Below are 21929 nucleotides of genomic sequence, written 5' to 3'. Positions count from 1 at the left end.
CTTTTGAAATTGCGACACTATAATAATATATACGACAGCCGGACAAATTAAAATATTATACTTAAGCGCATTTTACGCCAAGGTAAAGCCGGCCGCTCCCCTACCAGTATTTGTTGTAAAAAAAACAACAAAAAAAAACGGAACCACACTAAACTAACTCTGTTCCGTCTGGCTGCTTCCCACCCGACTACAAATTGGATGTATTCAAGTCCAACGTTAACAAATTCCTAATGAACCGCCCCCTTAAGTAAACACTTCATCAAATCTCCACACTAACGTAATGTACTTGCAATAACCCTGTTGCTATTTCTGATGAGTTAAGGGCAAAATAAATTCACTAATTGAGAAAATAATTAAGTGATTGATTTTTGCTATAAAACAGATACTATCAAGAATTGTAAATAAATAAAACTAAATGATGATAAACATCATAAACTTTGGAATATAGACTTTTGCCATTTATTCACTATAGCTCTGTAGTTACATCAAGCTTCTTAAATAGGATTGGTATATATTATAAGGAAATAAAATGCACCCACCTATATATATATATATATATATATATATATATATATATATATATATATATATATATATATATAATTATGATTAGTTTTTTTGGAAAAAGAATTCCAGCAGAGTGCTCAATTAAAAGGAAAATCCAAATTTTAAGACCGTACTTATATTTTGTGTACAGAAAGTTGTTAGTTGAGACAGGTCATTGGTACCGTCGGTTTCAAGCCCGATAATAAGGCCCGTTTAAGGTATCCTTATCGAGCTCTCTTCAGCCAATATTCGTCGACGAGACGAATATTGGCTGAAGAGAGCTCGATAAGGATACCTTAAACGGGCCTTATTATCGGGCTTGAAACCGACGGTACCAATGACCTGTCTCAACTAACAACTTTCTGTACACAAAATATATATATATATATATATATATATATATATATTATAATGTTTTTAGGGATACAAAATTTAAATATTGCAATTAGGAAGGGAAGACTTTTATGATTCATGATAAAAGGTAAATTTGTATATATATAAATATATAAAAATATAAACATATATTTATATATATACAAATCTACTTTAAATCGAGAATCATAAAAGTCTGCTTTTCCTAATTGCAATATATATATATATATATATATATATATATATACACACATATATATATATACACTGTATCACGGACAGTCAAGGTTGTATAACTGACAGAGTATTTCTTTACTCAAAATGTTAAAAAGCTGCAATATATACATATATATATATATATATATAATATATATATATATATATATATATATATATATATATATATATATGAAGCTGAACGTCTGTGTGTGTCTGATCACGAATAGGCTTCTATATGGTTGTCTATTATAGAAAACTGATCCCATATAATGATAGATGTATCGAGACACAGGAATGGATATGTTTTATCTGGCATAATGATGATTCATTAAAACTACAGGATTCGAACTTGGCTCACACAGGGCGTCAGAGCAAAATGGCATTCACGCCGCCGCCAGCTTCCTATATGTAAAGGTTAAATGATTAATTTCTATTCTCCTCAATGTTGTTAAAAGCTATTTAATTTATTTCTCAAGTCATTGTGATTTTTCCCTAAGGCTTTCAATTCAAACCTGTGCCAAGACTAACCAACCAATTTAGTCGCTCAGCTTTCTTGTCTAAAAGAAGTGGGTTTCATTTCCTTTGTCCAATTCAGAGTTGGCCAAATTTGATCACATTTAGATGTGAGATTATACCGAAAATACTTTGATAAAAGTTTCTGTAATCGCTTTTGTTTTTAAATTGCTCGTTACTACTATCATAAACTTTCTCCATTCTAACAGTGTGGAGTGCCCTCCAGACCTTACAAGCTTGGGGCAAGTTGTTAGTTTTGTTCATGTTCATCTTGATTTGGACCAATTAAGTTTAAAGGGCTCCAGAACATATACAAAATAAAAGAGACGACTTTGCGTCTACATCGATTCACTTTCGAAGCACATGGCGTCTTCATCCAATCACAAACGTTGTCTATCTTTGTTTTATGCTTTCAACGCACTTTCACTTAAGCTCTCACTGGAACGCATAATCCAAATAGTATTAAAACGTTTCATTTATTGATTGACAGTATTTCTAGAAGTGTAAGCCATGTTTAGTTTCAGAACAGTTTCTGATGGTTCGTTGTTCTACACAAGTTCTGGAAATGATTGGATCGCAGGAGACAAAACTGTTTTCGATGGTTAGTTGTTCTACACAAATCCTCGAGGTGGCGTGTTTGCAGTAGACAAAACAGTTTCCGATGGTTAGTTTTTCTACACAAGTCCTGGTGGTGACTGGATTGCAGTAGACAAAACAGTTTCCGATGGTTAGTTGTTCTACGCAAGTCCTGGAGGTGACTGGTTCGCAGTAGACAGTTCTCGAGTTGGAATCCACAGAGCAAAAGATTCTTCCCGTTTTGACACGAAGAAACCATATGCGAAATTGCTACAGACAGGTTTAATATTTATGGAGCAATTCTGGTTGGTTGGTAGCAGAACGTGAATTAATTCGATTCGTCAGTTCCTAGCAGCATCGTTTATAAATAGAATCTCCCGTTTGTGCGGGATCAGACCCCATTATCAAAATATCGCAACAATATTGATGGGACGTCAGTGAGTTTTCACAGCAGTGTGATAATGAGATGACGAGATAGTTTACAATAGATAAGGAATCAGAATTTGTGTTTTTGGAAAGTTCGTACTTTACGATGTAATTTTGCAGTCCAATTCATACATTCAAGTTCGTATAAGATAACAGCAAGGACATATGTGCTATAGAATATCACTTTGCTAAACCTTTGATATCAAATATAAGAGAGAAATGATGTAGGGATATAATTGATATCAGAGTTGGTCTGAACATGGCGAGACATATTTCAGTTACTCATTTAACTTTTTGTCATACACAGAGAAATCCACGTTGTTACATAAACATTAAATTTCACAAACTGTATTCATACCATAGTTGAATAACATTCTTCCTGTATGCTTATTTATTTTTGCGGTAATCCTCTTTTACAGTAAACTTGCTGCCTGCAATCGAAGCGCTTAATATTTACTTGCAAAAATGTACTAAGACGCAACAAAAGTGTTAGAAGACGAAAGAGGTTTATTCAACTTCATTTTCGTTCTAAATTACTAACAAGTTCATCAAAACGAGGAAGAGTATCCTTGTAATGGTGGATGACACGTGCTTGGATTTTGCATAAGATGAAGGTGCTTTGCTCTGTGCCAGTCCAACGTTGGCGGTACAAACCTCATGATTCATCTATGGGACAAGATCCTGAAAGTGCAAGGCCAGATTGGATGCAAGAGCTGCTGAATGTGTCGATGCTTACCTACATAGAGCGCCTGGTATTCACAAACGATCATACATGTAGTACTGGCCAGATTCAACGTTGCTTAATTCGGGATCAAACAAAAACGTTAAATCCGTAGCCAAAGGCGCTGGAAAAATGGTAAGATCCTTCTATCGATCCAGTAGATATCTCACTGCTGATGCAATTCTCTATCTATATAAGAGCCAGTTACGCCCAAAGATGGAGTACTGGTGCCACATTTAGGCAGCTGCTAGAAAAGACTTATCCTGCCTTGATAGAGTTTAAAATCACTTCGTAGCCTCGTAGGGGATGTCTTTTTCTCTTCCCTGCAACCTCTTTCTCACAGAAGAGATGTTGCGAGTTTGTCTCTGCTTTATCGTTATTTTCATGGCAGGTACTCGGCTGAGCTCCAATCTATTGTCCTACCTCGCCAGAATTTCACAAGAAACACCCGTCTAACAGAAAACACTATCAATAATTTCCCCCACTCTTTATCTGTATCTAAACCTAAACGTAAATTCCATGAGCAAAGCTTCTTTCTTCGAACTGCACGCCTATGGAATTGTCTTCCATTTTCCTGCTTTCCAGCTGACTACAATATGGTTTTCTTCAAGTCTAACATAAACAAGTTTTTGATGAGCCGTTCCATATAAGTTAACAAATTTACCGAATTTCCCTTACTTACGATTACTATATTGTCCAATTTCTACTGTAAATTCTTAACCCTTATTTTCGAGTGGCCTCTTGGCCTTGATAAGTGCTGATGCCCATGTAAAAAAACAACCAAAAAACGATGTGTCAATGTGATTACGTCATATTCTTAGCACTATGTAGAATTGTTGTATAGGGGTTGAACAGAACGGAAACGAGACGACATGTATAATAGAGGAGATACAGATGAAGATTGTTAATTGACAATTCTTTAAACACGAGGAGAACTACATTATTCAGGAGGGCGATATAGTCAAAACTTTGGAAGGGGACTGCATATAACGTTAATCCTACAAGCAGAGGAGAGCATAATGATACATATAAGCAGAAGACAACACATTACCTTGCGGTTGAAAAGACAAACGAAGACAAAAGGCATACAAATAAATAGAAGATATTTATTTTCACAGCTGGTGGCTTTATAAAGTTCATTATACAAGACGAGGCAGCATAATGACGCATATAAGCAGAAGACAACACATTACCTTGCGGTTGAAAAGACAAACGAAGACAAAAGGCATACAAATAAATAGAAGATATTTATTTTTACAGCTGGTGGCTTTATAAAGTTCATTATACAAGACGAGGCAGCATAATAATACATATAAGCAGAAGACAACACATTACCTTGCGGTTGAAAAGACAAACGAAAACAAAAGGCATACAAATAAATAGAAGATATTTATTTTTACAGCTGGTGGCTTTATAAAGTTCATTATACAAGACGAGGCAGCATAATTATACATATAAGCAGAAGACAACACATTACCTTGCGGTTGATGACAACTGAGACAAAAAGCTTCATTTTTCTCATCGTTTTATACGATCCTGAACAACACCGAGTAACCCTTCTAGTCTTAAATGACAGTGATTCGAACTTGGAACAGCCAGGTTGTCATTCCGTGTCGTCTACCACTTGGCCACCGTCACCTCCCAGGTATGATTCGGTAATGATGTATTAAATCTACAGGTTTTTTTTTATTATTAGGTTGGTGCAAAAAGAATGTCGTTTTTGTCGTTCGACTATATATTGAAAAAAAAAAACGATATTTTTTTGTACCAACCTCATAAATTCTGTTTGTTGCATAACGGGCGGGGGACGTTCACATAAGAGAGATGAGACAACATCTATAATAGGAGGCTGCGGAAATGTGAAGAGAGAAGTTTTAATGGACAGTTCTCTAAACAGGAAGTGGAGATGCATTATTGAAGTAGGGGGATGCAGTCAACCTTTAGAAGAGGTTTACGTATAAAGTTAATTATACAATACGAGGACAGCATGGTGACACATATAAGCAGAAGACAACACATTACCATGGTTGGCATGAGAAATGAAGACAAAATAGCTTACATAACAAATAAAAGACATTTAGTTTTACAACTGGTGATGAGAATTTGTGCCTGGCTTAGTTGCTACATTTTGTCGTTTTTGTCTCCCCTTCGCTTCTTAAGGAACATCGGCTAACTCTATTAATCTGCCGGACTAACTCGGTCTGTTCTCCGACTCCACTCTCTCTCTTTGACTCTTTCTTCTCTCCAGTCTAACTGCATATATTGATTCTATATATTTTTGTGACGTCAGAACGCGACCAGACATGTGCATCGCATGCACATGCATATGAGTCCAACACGTGTCCTAGGAACACAGACCCTATGCTTGTCTGTGGAATTCTTAAATTCATTGTTCTATTTTTGCTCTGACTTAAACCTTATTATATAATTATTTCTAACTACATTGGATAATTCAACTGCATTTCTGGAATCGAATCCAACTAACAATGTATATTATTTTGATGACTGCATTCGATTCCAGACCTCTCCTTCAATAAATATATTCGATCTTAATTACTTCGTTTCTAAATAAAATCCAGGAGCTGTCCCCTTAAATATACAACAGAATAGCTACACACACACACACTCTCTCTCTCTCTCTCTCACACACACACACACACACATAATAAATATATATATATATATATTTATTGTGTATATTTAGGCAACATTTTCTCATTTAGACAAATATTATTGAATAGCAAGGAATTATTCTGTTTTACGATTTTCTTTTTTATCTTCTCCAATCTCCGAATAGTCCTTTTTATGTTTTTCTCGTTTGAAGGGACATGGCTGCCAACATTCGGAATTTCGAAGAATTATGGTAGAAAACACAAGAGTATTGTAGAGTGAGAGAAATGTAAATAGGCTAAGAATACTCGAAGCATTGCACATTAAAACAAAGAAGCCTCAAACAAATAATATTAATTATGAGTGCAGCCGGAACATTTTGAAATGTTTGGGATAAATATTTGATAATGTATATACGTGTTTCTATATATAAATGTGTTTAATATATGTAAAAAAAAAAAAAAGTCCGGCTACTTAACTTGTAACAGATTACCACGTGACTAGGAAAAAAATATATAAGTAAATTAAAAAAACAACCCCTACATTTATTTCTACAATATGCCTGAAGATGAAAGAAGTACTTCTGTCGAAAGCGCCCGCGATTATGGATCCATCATATACAATTTCGAGAAGAACACAAAAAGGACTGTTCGGAGATTGGAGAAGATAAAAAGGAAAATTGTAAAACAGAATAATTCCGTGCTATTCAATAATATTTGTCTAAAATATGTATTTATATATATAAATACAATCATTGTTTAATCATCTCTTATCAGCCCATTTTCAATTAACCTGTTCACAAACAAATTTACTTGCCTCTCTCTCTTACCCCTCTCTCTCTCTCTCTCTCTCTCTCTGAGCCACGAGAAGTCATATTCAATTCTATCAATTTCCACATTATAGTAATGCTTATTTTGAATATAGCAAGTTGAACCTGATTAAAATATCATTTCCTGTTATTTTCAACTTACCAATTTATATCCAGGTTAATTTACTCGATCAATATTTTATGTAACGTAGTTTCTAATATTATTGCTTTGTTACTAAAAATGAACACAAGTAAATTGTGTAGACACACTGGTTTATATTTGATGACTAGGGCTATGACAATAGAATACTCTTATGATAAGTATGGCACTCGAATGTATATCCCACACACTTAGACACAGTTAATAAATCGAGAACCCCATCACTCGATCTAAAACCATCAGATATTAACTGATATATACTCGAGAGCTAAAATAATGAAACGAATATTCTCTTGTCATAGCTCTTGACATATGCCTAAATGAAGGAATGAGGTTAATACACCCCCCCATATATATGTGTCAGGTCATGTCATATGCTACTGGTACCATGTAACCCAGTACTACCTGCCTCATGGTCGGGTCACCGGCGACTAAACTGGTTCCCTCACCAGACTTGTTTGGTGAGGAGGGCGGCTAGTCTCCCTGGAGGATTAAAAACAAGACCTTCCAAAGGGCGAATGAACTCTTTTTCTGCGTCAACGGCCAACTAGCACCGTGTATATTTGTGTGTGTGTATATGTGTATTGGGGTGGAGAGGGCTCCCGTAAGCCGTGATGAAGCTAGGAGAAGCAAATCTCTGATTTAAAAAACCATAAAGCGGGAAACCAGTACCCGCATTAAGCTGGTGTGCAGTTTAATTTGTTGCTGGCTATCTTGCTCTTGCTTGTTGCTGGATCTCAACATTTTGAACCGAGAGAGAGACTTAGCTGTCGTACAAAGCTAAGACTCTGTAACCTCATCTGTGTATAGATACTCCCTCAGGCATTTGGGCTCATGGATTTTAAATGTCTGAGGGAGTGGCACTCGTCTGACAAGACGTTGCAATCATCATATATATATATATATATATATATTCAAGCTCTTCTGATTGCACACAACAGAGTTATTCTTTTCTCGATCTTTTGGACATCTTTTCAATTTGCCGACCGGTCTTCTTTATTTCAGCTGGTATATTATATATAATGGCGCTCAAAAGTTGTTGTTTAGCCATATTCCCTCAAGGGCTTTCTGTTTGTGCTTCCGATCGTCATAAGAAGCAATTGTTGTTGTTATTATAGTTTCCTTTACTTTTTTTTTGAGGCTTGGTGTATATTTTAGTTTATATTATTGTTTTTATTGGTTAAAAGGGGTGCAGGATGGTTAGGGCTGGATAATTTTATTTTTAATTTCGATTTTCTTATATTATAGTGTATTTATTTAGTTCATTGTAAGTTATTAAATACGGTTAGTATATTTGTCCCGGTGTTAAATAAGATCCGGTTAGAAATTTTGGGCGCCATTATATACAACATGCCAGCGAAAAGAATAAATGACTCCTCGACGAATGGAAAAGATATTCAGAAAAATCGGAAAAAGAATAATCTTGTCGTGTTCAATCAGGCGTGCTTGAATAATGACTTGCTGCCAAAACACACACACACACACACATATATATACATTAAATAATAGGTGCATATATATGTATAGATGTTTATGCAATGTGTATATTTACGTAAATATATATGCATATACTTGTAGTGTATATATATATATATACACACACACATATATCTATATATATACTTATATATAGATGTTATTTGTATTTTTGCGATACGTTTTAAATGAATTCAATTATTTACGAAAGTGCATTTTTACGTAAAACTGACGAAAAGTTCGGATTAAAACGGCGCGAATCCAATTTCTATAAAGTGACAAATTAAATAATAAAAATACTAGTATTTAACTTGCAAGCTTTAATTAAAATTTATTTTACTGTAAAATAATCGTAAATTATGGCGAGATTTTATTATGTAAAACAAGATTTTGATTTGTGTGAAGTGATTGCATGAACACTTTTTGCTAGAATCATTTTGCAAATATGAAAATGGTTTTATCGTGCTTTGCTTTCGAACTTTTCATATATATATATATATATATATATATATATATATATATATGTATATATTAACCTATCTATCTATCTATCTATCTATCTCTATATATAAATTGGTAGGGTTCGTGTGTATATCTGTGTATACAACACTCCTACAGCCCAAACCACTTGACCGATAATGACAAAAAATTGTATGGTACAACTCTCAACCTGACGATGGTACACACTATTTTTCAAGGTTATTGTTAAAGATCAAGGTCATAGCCTATGTATATATACTCACCTACAGCCAACATCATTGGACCAACCATTAACAAACCTGATGTGATGATGGCCTCCACCCAGAGATAATGCACACTATTTTTCAAGGTTATAATCTCTCTCTCTCTCTCTCTCTCTCTCTCTCTCTCTATCTCTCTCTATATATATATATACATATATATATGTGTATATATATGTATATATATGTATGTATATATATATACATATATATATGTGTATATATATGTATATATATGTGTGTATATATACATATATATATGTATATATATATGCATATATATGTATATATATACATATATATACTGTTTTAAAAAAATATATATATATATATATACTGTTTTAAAAATAATAAATACATAAATATATATATATACACATATATATATATATATATATATATATATATATATATATATATATATACATATACACTCTTTTAGTGCTCACGCTACTTGAGTGATCATGATGGTTCCCCACTTAGAGATGGTGCACACCTTGTTCAAGGTCATAGCATATGTATACGTACTCTCCTACAGCACAATCCAAAGAACCGATTATGAGCAAAGATGGCATTATGAAGGTCTCAAACCAAGGGATAGTGCATATAATTTTTCAAAGTCAAGGTTAAATGTTAAAGTCAGGACTTTCCTGTATGCTCGCGTGCTCGCTTAGCAGCAGCTAAGCTTACGACAAAGTCCCTCGCAAAGCGCGGGTATATTTGCTAGTATATATATATATATATATATATATACATATATATATATATATATATATATATATATAACTACTTAATTTACTCACATAAAATTAATATACGAAAGTATAGATTTATGAATAAACTTTAAGTATTTACTTCAAATGTGCTCAATACGTAGGTAGAGCTAGTTAGTAATTTATAAAATATATATGGCGATTAAGCTACACTGAATATTTCGTGTTTCATCCACTCTAGGACTCAGCATAAGCCTGAAGAGTCCTAGAGTGGATGAAACGCGGAATATTCAGTGTAGCTTAATCGCCATATATATTTTATAAATTACTAAATTACTATATATATATATATATATATATATATATATATATATATATATATATATATATATATATTTGGAAGTGTCTGTATGTGTGTGCATGTGTGTCTGTGTGTGTACATTTCTCTACTCACTACTCTGTCAATTTTCACTTTACAGACGAGATTTAAGGGGGATTGAGATTTAGGAAATCTGTAATCGATTTCTAGCGAGAAATTTGGCTGTCAAGGTATCAAAAGTCAATGATTTAACCTTTGAAAACTCTCCGAATACTCCCTCCTCCAATTTAGGGTCTAAACACTTGATATTTTAGATGTAAGTAACTTGTACATGCATCTAACTATATAATTTGATTTGAGCCCAAAGCAATTAATCTTAAGGGGTCAAAATTGGGGTTAAATTAAAAAAATAAATAACCTCTGGAATATCTACAAAATCACTCAGTTAATTTTAGTTCTAAACATTTGAAATTTTACATAAAGTATATTCAAATATGCTTCTTAATCGTTTTTTTTTTTGCCGAAAATTTGGCTGCCAAGGGTAAAAGTTTCAACGATTTTACCTTTGCGGTCTCTAGCAAACTATTCAGCCAATTTTGGGTCTAAACATTTGACATTTTACATAAACGCTATTCAGACACCTGGCAAGCTTTCTAATAAGTTTTTGGACGAAATTTTGGCTGACAAAAGGTCGAAGTTGAAAGAGTTGATCTTTGCAAACTTTACCAAACTCCTCCGCCAATTTCGGATCTAATCACTTGAAATTTTAGATGTAGATTGCCTGTATATAAGTCAAAAGTTTAATATATATACATATACACATAAAGTTATGAACAGTAGGGTGCTAGCAAAGTCGAGCTGAACTGCTAGTATATATATATATATATATATATATATATATATATATATATATATATATATATATATATATATATGATTGAATCTCTGTCGATTTGTTCGCACGAAATTCTGCCACAATAACGTAGTTGCTCGGAAATCCACACAATATGATTTGCTTATAGTGGTGAAGACTTTGTGTAGAACCAACCACACTTCATGGTATTACTGCTAACTCTTGTCTCGGAGCAGATGACTGCCCTAGGTCAGAATATACCGTAGACCGGCGGTATATATATATATATATATATATATATATATATATATATATATATATATATATGAGCAAACAGTTAATAAAATATGTTAAAAAACACTTTGAAATGAGTTAATACGTATTTAATCTGAAAAGGAAACACTAGATAAATGGATAGTCCTTAATCCGCGGAGTTTCGAAGAGATACTCTCCTTCTCATCAGAGGGTATATATATATATATATATATATATATATATATATATATATATATAATTATATATAATAATATATAATATAATAATATAATAATATAATAATATATAATATATATATATATATAATTATATATAATAATATATAATATAATAATATAATAATATATAATATAAAAAGTCTGGCGATTCTTATATATATATATATATATATATATATATATATATATATATATATATAAGAATCGCCAGACTTTTTAGTATAGACACTATTATTGATAGTACTACACGGAACTTAAGCAACGCACTTGTTCCCTTCCAACAACCCCTGGAAGGCCTCCTGGAAATTCTCTTGTTTGTATTGTTGATTCTTTCCTCTCATTAATTGTCCTATAACGACATCCTTTAAGGTTTACTTTCAACTTAATCAATATTCAAAAGTCACAGGGAACAAAGTCTGGACGATAGAGAAAGCCAGAAGCTTTCTTGATGCTCATCTTTGTCAAATAATATGTGGTCTCCCCTGAGAATCCTTGGGACAAACTGTTTCATCTTCAGTTCCTTGCAAATAATTGTGTGCACAGTTTCCACATTACCATTTAACTGTGAACCAAACGTCTTAATAAACACACGACGTCCTTATCCATGAAATTTTTTATTTGACCAATCAATATTGGTGTTCTGACGTCCTTACTTCTCCCATACCTTTCATATTTTCTACAGGCTCCTTGCCTTCCTCGAATGGCTTAGGTTACTCAAAAATTGATGCCCAATTCTTGTAAGATATTCTAAAAGCAGTCTGAAGCATTCCATACGTTTATATGGCATTAAGTTAAAAACTGAATTTTATTGCATGTAGTTTTCTTAAAGTGTCCTCACGTCCAAATTGCATGTTTTAAATTCACTAATTGTTACACGCGAGAGTAAAGTTGAAGGTGTATTACACGTTGAGAGTAAAACAGTGTTAGAGAGAGAGAGAGAGAGAGAGAGACAGACAGACAGAGAAAGAGAGACAGACAGACAGACAAACAGAGAAAGAGAGACACACAGACAGACAGAGAAAGAGAGGCACACAGACAGACAGAGAAAGAGAGACACACAGACAGACAGACAGAGAAAGAGAGACACACAGAAAGACGGACAGACAGACAGAGGGGAGGAGAGAGGAAAAAAGAGGGTAAGAACGTACCAAAAAAAGAAAAAAAAAGCTGATACGATGTAAGATGTATTAAAGGTTGAGAGAGTAAAAGAGTATTAGAGAGAGAGAGAGAGAGAGAGAGGGAGGGAGACAGACAGAGAAAGAAAAAGAGAGAGAAAGAAAATGAGCAAGAATGTGCCAAACAGGAAAGTTGATAAGGAGTAAGACGTCTAAAGAGATAGACAGAGAGATAATAAAAGAGTATACACAAGAGATAGAGAGAGATAGAGAGAGAGAAAGAGAGAGAGAGAGGAATAGGGTAAAAATGTGCAAAAGAAAGAAATACTTGATACGGTGTAAGATGTATTTAGAAAGAGGGAGTAAAAGGGTATAGAAAAGTGAGTGAGAGAGAGCGAGAGAGTGAGAGAAAAAAAGAGTGTAAGAATATATCAAAGAGAGATTTAGTTGATACGGTATAAGGAGTATTAAAGGAGAGAGGAAGAGAGAGAGAGAAGAGTAAAAGGAGATAAGAGATAGTCGTCAGATGTGTTAGATGAATAACCGTATTGCAATCGATAAACACTCGACTTATATTTAGAGTTTGGAATCAGTCTCCCCGGTTTTCACATATACATTATTATCGATGAAATCTATAATGTATCATACGATAAAAAAGCAACAATTCGTAAACACGGACGTAATTATAGTTCAACTTGAAATGACTTTTAGGTTTTGTTTTCGTTTCTGGAACCTGGCGATTAGACGTTGGTTGAAATCGATTTTATAGGAAACCTTTGGACATTTTATCTATCTATCTATCTATCTATCTATCTATCTATCTATCTATCTACACACACACACACACACACACACACACACACACACACACACACACACATATATATTATATATATAACACAACGATTATAGCTTTATTAGAATTTATAATAAATAGACAAAATATACATAAGCCGATATTCCAGTCTCTGCCGTTGAACACTATATGATTAAACTTATTGTATATATCTTACTGATTCGACATTATATTTTGTGTGTTGCTTTTGCATGTCTGAGTATAGATATGAAGCGACAGGGTCAAAATAGGCTCTGTAACTAGCTTTAAATCCTACGGCAGTGTTTATTATTTCATACACTGAAGATTCCGTAAGCACGAAAAATAAGTGGAAATAGGTAATCATAATAACACATAGCTGTATAAAATACTGTCATTGCCATCTTACAATATTTGACATCTACGAGAATAATTAAGCTGCCAATATATGTGTAATGTGATATTCCAGCCTCTGCTGTTTAATATATGACAAAGCTTACTGCATATAGATTTAAGTTCCATGTATAGTTTTCAAAGTTTACACATTTTATCTTTACATAAGCAGTACTGTGTAGCTACACAGTTATGAGCATATTTCGGTCTTTTAGTATTTAGTAACTAAAGCCCTCTTCAAGCAATAACGCTTATATTCAAAAGTGGAATTTTTAATGAAAAACGAAAATCAACATTCAGCAAAAGATAGGTTTTTAGTAAAAAAGAATCAGGGGGTGAAGTTCAGCTGTGCGGAGAACAAGATTAATTAGGTGGAGATTTGTTTATTTATTTATTTTATGTTGGTTAGGGAATGGACTAAGTAGGGTTGGGGGTTGAAAATTTGAGTTTTGGGGCCAAAGCATATATAAATGTTCTCTTTAACAAGTTTTTGCTCTGTCTTCCCGCTACCCGCTTCCAGTCTAAAACATATATTTTTAATTTTTTTTTTTTCTAATTATTTTTAATTTTAACAACGAGTACACCTCTAAGAGAATTTATAATAACCAACCGAACTATACGGACTGCGACTTTCCAGTCTCTGCAGTTGAAGAATATCTGATTAAACTAACCAGCTGATTCTACATTATATAATGTTTAATTTTCCCCATGTTAATTGGTGGTAGATGAATATCAAGCTCGCGAGTCAAAGTTAACACTGCAATAGGCTTCGAATCTTTCCACCAGCCGTAATTATCATTTGATACTCTGAGGATCACGTAACTATAAAACATTAGTAAAGGTAGGTAATAATAGTAAGAAATAATTATATATATTTATTGTTATCGAACCTTAAAAAACAAGGGTCAGACCTGTAAGAGAATTAACAATAAGCCGTCAATCTGTGCGTAATGTTGTTTAAGCTTCCGCGGTTTAAGACTATATGACAAATGCATATATCATGGTGATTCGACGTTCTCTTCTTTTCCATATTAGTTGATGTTGGCTCAAAAGTTGGATATCAAACTGCAGAGTCAGAAGTGACTTTGTAACTGTGCTTGAATCTTTCACCCAGCAGTAATTATCATTCTTGCACTGAATATTGCATAAGCGTAACATACTAGTGTCTCCGACTGTCGTTTGGACAGTCGGGTTTCGAGCCGGGCTTGAGGTAGTTGCTTGTCTAGCCGCACTGATGAGCTGTGAAAGAGTACTGTATGTGGATGACTATAATGCTTTCTATCTGCGGTTGAGCATATTGGGAAGTTATATTAAGATGCTCTTCGTGTAAATCTGAAAAATTGAGCTTAGGTATTTGGACAATGTCGAAACCTTATTAATTCACTTCCAGCATAGCAGCAGCTAAATAGCAACAGTTAGAATATCCGACTGTCGTTTGAGCGGTCGGGTTTCGATCCTGGCTTGAGGTAGTTGCTTGTCTAGCAACACTGATGAGCTGTGAAACAGTGAAACACTACTGTATGTGGATGACTATATATATATGACTACTTCATTTAATCACATAAATTAAAATATGAAGATTTATTTGAGGCTAAAATTTTCAGTATTTACTTCAACAGTGCTCAATACATACGTAGAGCAAGGTATATATATATATATTATATATATATATATATATATATATATATATATATATATATATATTGCTAATTCCAACCCTCTGATGAGAAGGAAAGTGTTTCTTCGAAACTCCGCGGATTAAGGACTATCCACTTATTTAGTGTTTCCTTTTCAAATTAAATATCTTTTTAACTCTGTTTCAAAGTGTTTTTAACATTATTTTTATTAACTATTATATTATGCTCTTATATATATATATATATATATATATATATATATATATATATATATAAAGCATTATTATAAGTAAACGCCTTATTTTTTCTTTCTCTCCCTCTTTCTTTATTTTTGTCTCTTTCTTTCTTTTTGTCTCTTTCTTTCTTCTTCTTCTTCTTCTTCTTCTTCTTCTTCTTCTCTCTCTCTCTCTCTCTCTCTCTCTATATATATATATATATATATATATATACTAGCAAATGTACCCGTCGTTGACTGGGTTCAAAAACAGCATACAGAAAATGAGCTCTGATTTATGAAAGTATGATAGGTTATGAAAAGGAAGGGCTGTAAAGAGATAGCTTCGAATTTGAGGGTATCAAAACCAAAGCAAAATATGAGGAAAGTAAAAATAAAATAGATAAACCCCATAATTTATTATTCTATACCTGTTCACACTGAAACACTTATCACAATACTCTATAGATCTATATTAAAAAAAAAAAAAACTAGTTAAACTTTGTGACATATTTCCATTCTATGGAGGTCAGGTGCGAACGAACACCCCATAATTTTATCATACCATATTTCTTCAAACTGAAACACAATTATCAAAGTATACTTACGGAGATAGATATGAAAAGCCTTTATAAAATAAAGATTTATTTGAGGCTTAAATTTTCAGTATTCACTTCAACAGTGCTCAATACATAGGTAGAGCAAGGTAGTAATTTGTGAAAATATATATGGCAATTAAGCTACACAAAATGTTCCGCGTTTCTTCCTCGTAAGAATTCGTCAAGCTTAAGCTCATGATATTTATAAAATATATATGACGATTAAGCTACACTGAATATTCGGCGTTTCATCAACTCTAGGATTCGTCAGGCTTATGCGCGAATCTGTGGTTGTTTATCGTTTTTATATGGTCCTCTTCTGTTGGGGATTTTAGTTAGCCAATCAGCTTTCTAGTATCCACCGCGCCCCTTCCTATCAGCCAATGGGCATGCAATTTATCGAACAAAGGATCTGTTTTAAAACTAGTTTAGTGGTTTAAGGCAGACATTTTCTTTATATATATATATATATATATATATATATATAAATATACATATGTGTTCATATATATGCATATATATATATATACATATATATATACATACATATATGTGTGATCGTTTATGTATATTCATTTTTTTTATATATATAAATATACATATGTGTACATATATATATGCACACATATATATATATACATATATATACATATATATATATATACATACATATATGTGTGATCGTTTATGTATATTCATGTTTATTTGATTTAATTTAATTTAATTTAAAAACAAATAAATACATTAAATAAACATGAATATACATCGATAAAATGAATGCCCATTGGCTGATAGGAAGGGGCGCGGTGGATACTAGAAAACTGACTGGCTAACTACATCCTCAACAGAAGAGGACCATATAAAACGATAAACAACCACAGAATTCGCGCATAAGCCTGACGGATCCTAGAGTGGATGAAACGCCGAATATTCAGTGTAGCTTAATCACCATATATATTTTATAAATTACTATATATATATATATATATATATATATATATATATATATATATATATATATATATATAGAGTGATAGATAGAAAGAGGGATAGACATCTTCATCATTAAACATTTTCGTATATAGGGGTTTATACAGACATACTTATCTGTATTATAGATTAGAACATAGAAATAGCAGCTGCATTTGAGATGATCCAGTTAATACTCGGAGCATGATTGCACCATCCTGTTTAAAACGGCATCTCTCTTGCAACATTGCCGCATAAAGAAATGCGTAGGCTGTGCATGGATATTTCATGATCGCAACATATTTTATTGTGTTTTATGTTTCGTTCTTGAGTCTCCTCGCGTCATCTGCACGCAATTGTCTAATGCGTAATATTATCCTTACACATGTAGAACGATAAAAGTACGAATGAAGAACACAGACATTAATGCAAACATCACATTTTTTATATTATCTATCTTCCTTTTTTTTTACAAGGAGTTCATCACTTATCAAGGCCCAATGGCCACTCGGGGATAAGGATTATTGTGTGTACAATAATCAAAGGGATAGTGTAGCAATAGTATTAGAGAATTGGTAAGGTGTTCATTACTTAGGGGGGCGGTTCATCAGCAATTTGTTTGTGTTGGACTTGAAGACATCCAGATTGAAGTCGGGAGGGAAACAGGCAAGCGGAACAGATTTCCACAGGCGTGCAGTTCTAAGAAAGAATCTTTGTTCATGGAATCTACGTTTTGATTTAGGCATAGATAGGGAGTGGGGAAAATTATTGATGGTTGTTTCAGCTAGTCGGGTGTTTTTTTAAAAAGATTGGCAAGGGGGGACCAGAGAATGGAGCTCAGACGAGCACTTGCCATGGAAATAAGGATAGAAAAATGACAGGCTCGCTACCTCTCTTCTGTAGGAAAGAGGTTGCGGGATAGAGAAATAGGCATCCCCCAGCAAGCCACGAAGTCTATTTTGTACTCTGTCAAGGCAGGATAGGCTGTTTTTAGCAGCTCCCGCCCAAATGTGGCAGGAGTCCTCCATCTTTGGATGTACTTGGCTCTTATATAGATAGAGAATTGCATCATTAGTGAGATATCTTCTGCAGCGGTAGAGGGATCCTACCATTTTCCCAGCGACCTTGACCACAGACTTTATGTATGTGTTCCATTTAAGATCAGAATAAAGGTCAAACCCAGGAGCTTATCAAATCCTGGGGCCTCCCCTAGACGAGAGCCATCCATTTCAATTGATGCCAGCTGGGGATCAGAGCGTTTATGATGTAGAGATCGGAGCTTGGTCTTAGATGCATCAAAGGTAACCAGCCACCTCTTTCCCCACTGTACCACGCGCTCAAGATCAGAGGAGAGAGAATCAGAGAGAACATCATCATTTACAGCCTTTGATGTGTTGCTATAGATGGTCGTGTCATCAGCATAGATTTCAACGAAATATTTTAGTATGTGTTTTAGGAGATCATTGATGTAGATCAGGAAGAGAGTTGGGCGCAGTATGGACCCCTGAGTGACTCCAGCATTAATACTGTGGGCCTCTGGTTTCTACCCATCAACCACTACTCTTATGAGCCTATCGGAGAGAAATGATTTAATGATCGAGAAAACATTTCCAGTTATACCGTAGCTGGAAATCTTGTGTAGTATGCCTTTATGCCAAACCTTATCGAAGGCCTTTGATATGTCGAGAGCAATTGCTCTAGAAATGAAGCCTTTGTCGAGAGATTCGCTAATGCTATGAGATATAACCGTTAGCACATCTGCTGTAGATCTAGCAGAACGGAAACCATATTGCGTGTCGCTAAGAAGGTTATTTCTGCTGAGGTGGTTGACTACTTCTCTATTTATTATGGATTCCAGCAACTTACTCATGACACACAGGATACTTAACCAAGTACCCTATCATTTTACTTATGTTACCATGACACTTAAGGAGGTAATAATGCTATCACCTGAAATGCGTTTGAATCTATACTAATCTAAACACATTACGTAAGTAAGTAATAATGTTTTCACTTGAAATTCGCTGGTTTTAAAGGTCAATAATCTTCACGTGACCCTATTTTTTTTTTACTTATGTTCAAATGACACTTAAATATGTAATAATGTTAGCACCTGAAATGCGTTGGAATTTATAATAATCTCAACATAATGCCTAAATCGGTAATAATGTTTTCACCTGAAATGTGTTGGTTTTAAAGATTTATACTAATTTTGAAACGTAAGTACGTAATAATGTTGTTATGATGGTGGCGTTGTGGTGGTTGTGGTGATGAACCTGGCAAGTACCAGATAGGTGACCATTAAGGAATTCTAGGCGCTATATGTGCCTCCGCTTGTCTTGGCATTGTTTCCAGTCGTCTTGAACCCTCACTTGCCACTGGTATTCAACAATGTCGAATCAGGAGTGGTGTGGTTGGAGATTGCGCAGCTGTTGCTACAAAAAGTTCACGCACAGGCACCCTTACAGTGGGTATCAACAGTCTGTCAAGACTGAATAAAGCCCTTTTTTGTGGTGCTGGTTGTGATGGTCTGCACCGACCGAACAAAAGATGACTGTAACTAACTTATTTATCTTTAAACAATTGTTAATTGGGATATTTGAAATATTCCATTTTCATTCTAAAGCATTCAGTATAATAACGAGGTGACAATTTTAAATATTCCATTTTCATTGAAAGGGATGTGCAAGATGATAACGGTCAAAAATAATAAGCGTCTTTGATATATAGAATTGGCGTATTATTCTTTGGAACAAATGTTATTAATGCTTAGGATTAAATTGTTTAATCTACTAGTAAATGTAACATTTTAAGATGCAATTTTTAAAAAAAAAATATTAAGAAAATATGTAAGAAATATAATATTGTAGTGTAATTTGACTGAACAACATCTATATTTGACGTGGGTTGTTCAAATGCCTCCTATTTTTTTACTCAAAAGTTTAAAAGCTACAAGGATGTAAGTTATTGGTTATATATATATATATATATATATATATATATATATATATATATATATATATATATATATATATATCCTTGGATTTTACTTGTACAAATGGAAATTCTTTTAACTTTTTTGAAGTTTTACATTGGGATTTTACCGTCACTGGATTTTTTATCTTCCACCAGACAATCCATTCGTGTGTAATCACCTTTTGCTTCACTTTTTTTGTTTTCAAGTAAGATCTTTGACTTACTTGTTGCTTCATCAAATACTTCTGTATGCAAAATCCAATCCCGCATTTTGCTAATTCCTACCCTCTGATGAGAAGGAAAGTATTTCTTCGAAACTCCGCGGATTAAGGAATATCCATTTATTTAGTGTTTCCTTTTCAGATTAAATATGTTTGTAACTAATTTCAAAGTGATTTTTAACATATTTTATTAACTGCTTGCTCATATATATATATATATATATATATATATATATATATATATATATATATATATTCGGATGCTTACAAAAAATTGAACTTTTGATTTGAAAATAATCAGTATACACAAATAGTAGATAATACGCGAAAAAAAACATTTTCACTATATATATATACATATAGATACATGCATATATATATATACATAGATGCATATATATATATATACATAGACATGCATATATATATATATATATATATATATATATATATTCAGAATGTGAGAGATTATATAATTATTTCCAGAGCTAAACAACTTCGCATCTCGAGTCTTAAACTCCCGGTTTATTGGCTGTCATGGCTTTTGTGAGCCGAGACGCTGTTTGTCTGTGGAAATAATTATATGATCTCTCACTCTCTCTCTCTCTCTCTCTCTCTCTCTCTCTCTATATATATATATATATATATATATATATATATATTTATTTATATATATATATATAGGGTAAGCCAAAAGTGGAAAATGTTTGTCAAAGCGTGCGAGGCAAACTTCAAATCTGTGTAAATAATCAAGAAGCAAAACAGTTTGAGCACTTGCGTTTATAAATAATTTTTACTTTTCATTACTTGTCCCATTACATATCGTTGTACGTATACGTAACATCTAAGCAAAGTTGTTTTTTTTTTACTGCCCATCAACTTGTGAACAACATTCTAAAAGCCAAGCTTCCTATTTTTTTATTGAAAAAGTTGATGAGTTACGAAGACAGTAGTTGTACCTTTAATTTTCTATTGTTTTCTAGAATTTATTCACTTAACAGTCACTAGCAGTCTCAATGGTAGGACTCCGATAATTCTGACGCGCGTACATGTCAGTGAGTTGCTTTCTTACAGTGCTATACCATCAATATCTGCAACAGAGAGATGAAACTTTCACGTTAGAACCGGCTACGTTTAGTCATGCTAACAATGCGATTTGCAATCCATCCTGATCTATTCGGTCGGAATAAAATGAAGGAGGCATTAGTTTTCAGACGAACTTTGTAATAAATCATTTGCTAAGAAAATCATAATTAATGTTTCGGCAAATATTTATTTAATGTGGTTATTGGATAATATTTTTAAATAATTAGATTTCTCAAATAGAACATTAACGACCACCGGAGCGGAAGTCGTAAATGTCCTCTTTTAATATTATTTCAATTCTCTATCGGTGTTTTATATTTTGTATTTTCTTAGGCGGAAGTGAAAATGTAATTGCCCCA

General features: G+C 33.4%; 1 pseudogene; it reads right to left on the bottom strand.

Moving 5' to 3' along the window:
- The window catches only part of LOC145246536 (uncharacterized), a 109352-nt pseudogene that overhangs the window by 62122 nt on the left and 25301 nt on the right, over positions 1-21929 (bottom strand).

Source organism: Euprymna scolopes, chromosome 24 (assembly GCF_053919585.1).
Source record: "Euprymna scolopes isolate OS-2025 chromosome 24, ASM5391958v1, whole genome shotgun sequence".
Classification (NCBI taxonomy): Eukaryota; Metazoa; Mollusca; class Cephalopoda; order Sepiida; family Sepiolidae; genus Euprymna; species Euprymna scolopes.
Note: the sequence above shows the minus strand (reverse complement) of the source record. Positions and strands in the feature narration are given on the sequence as shown.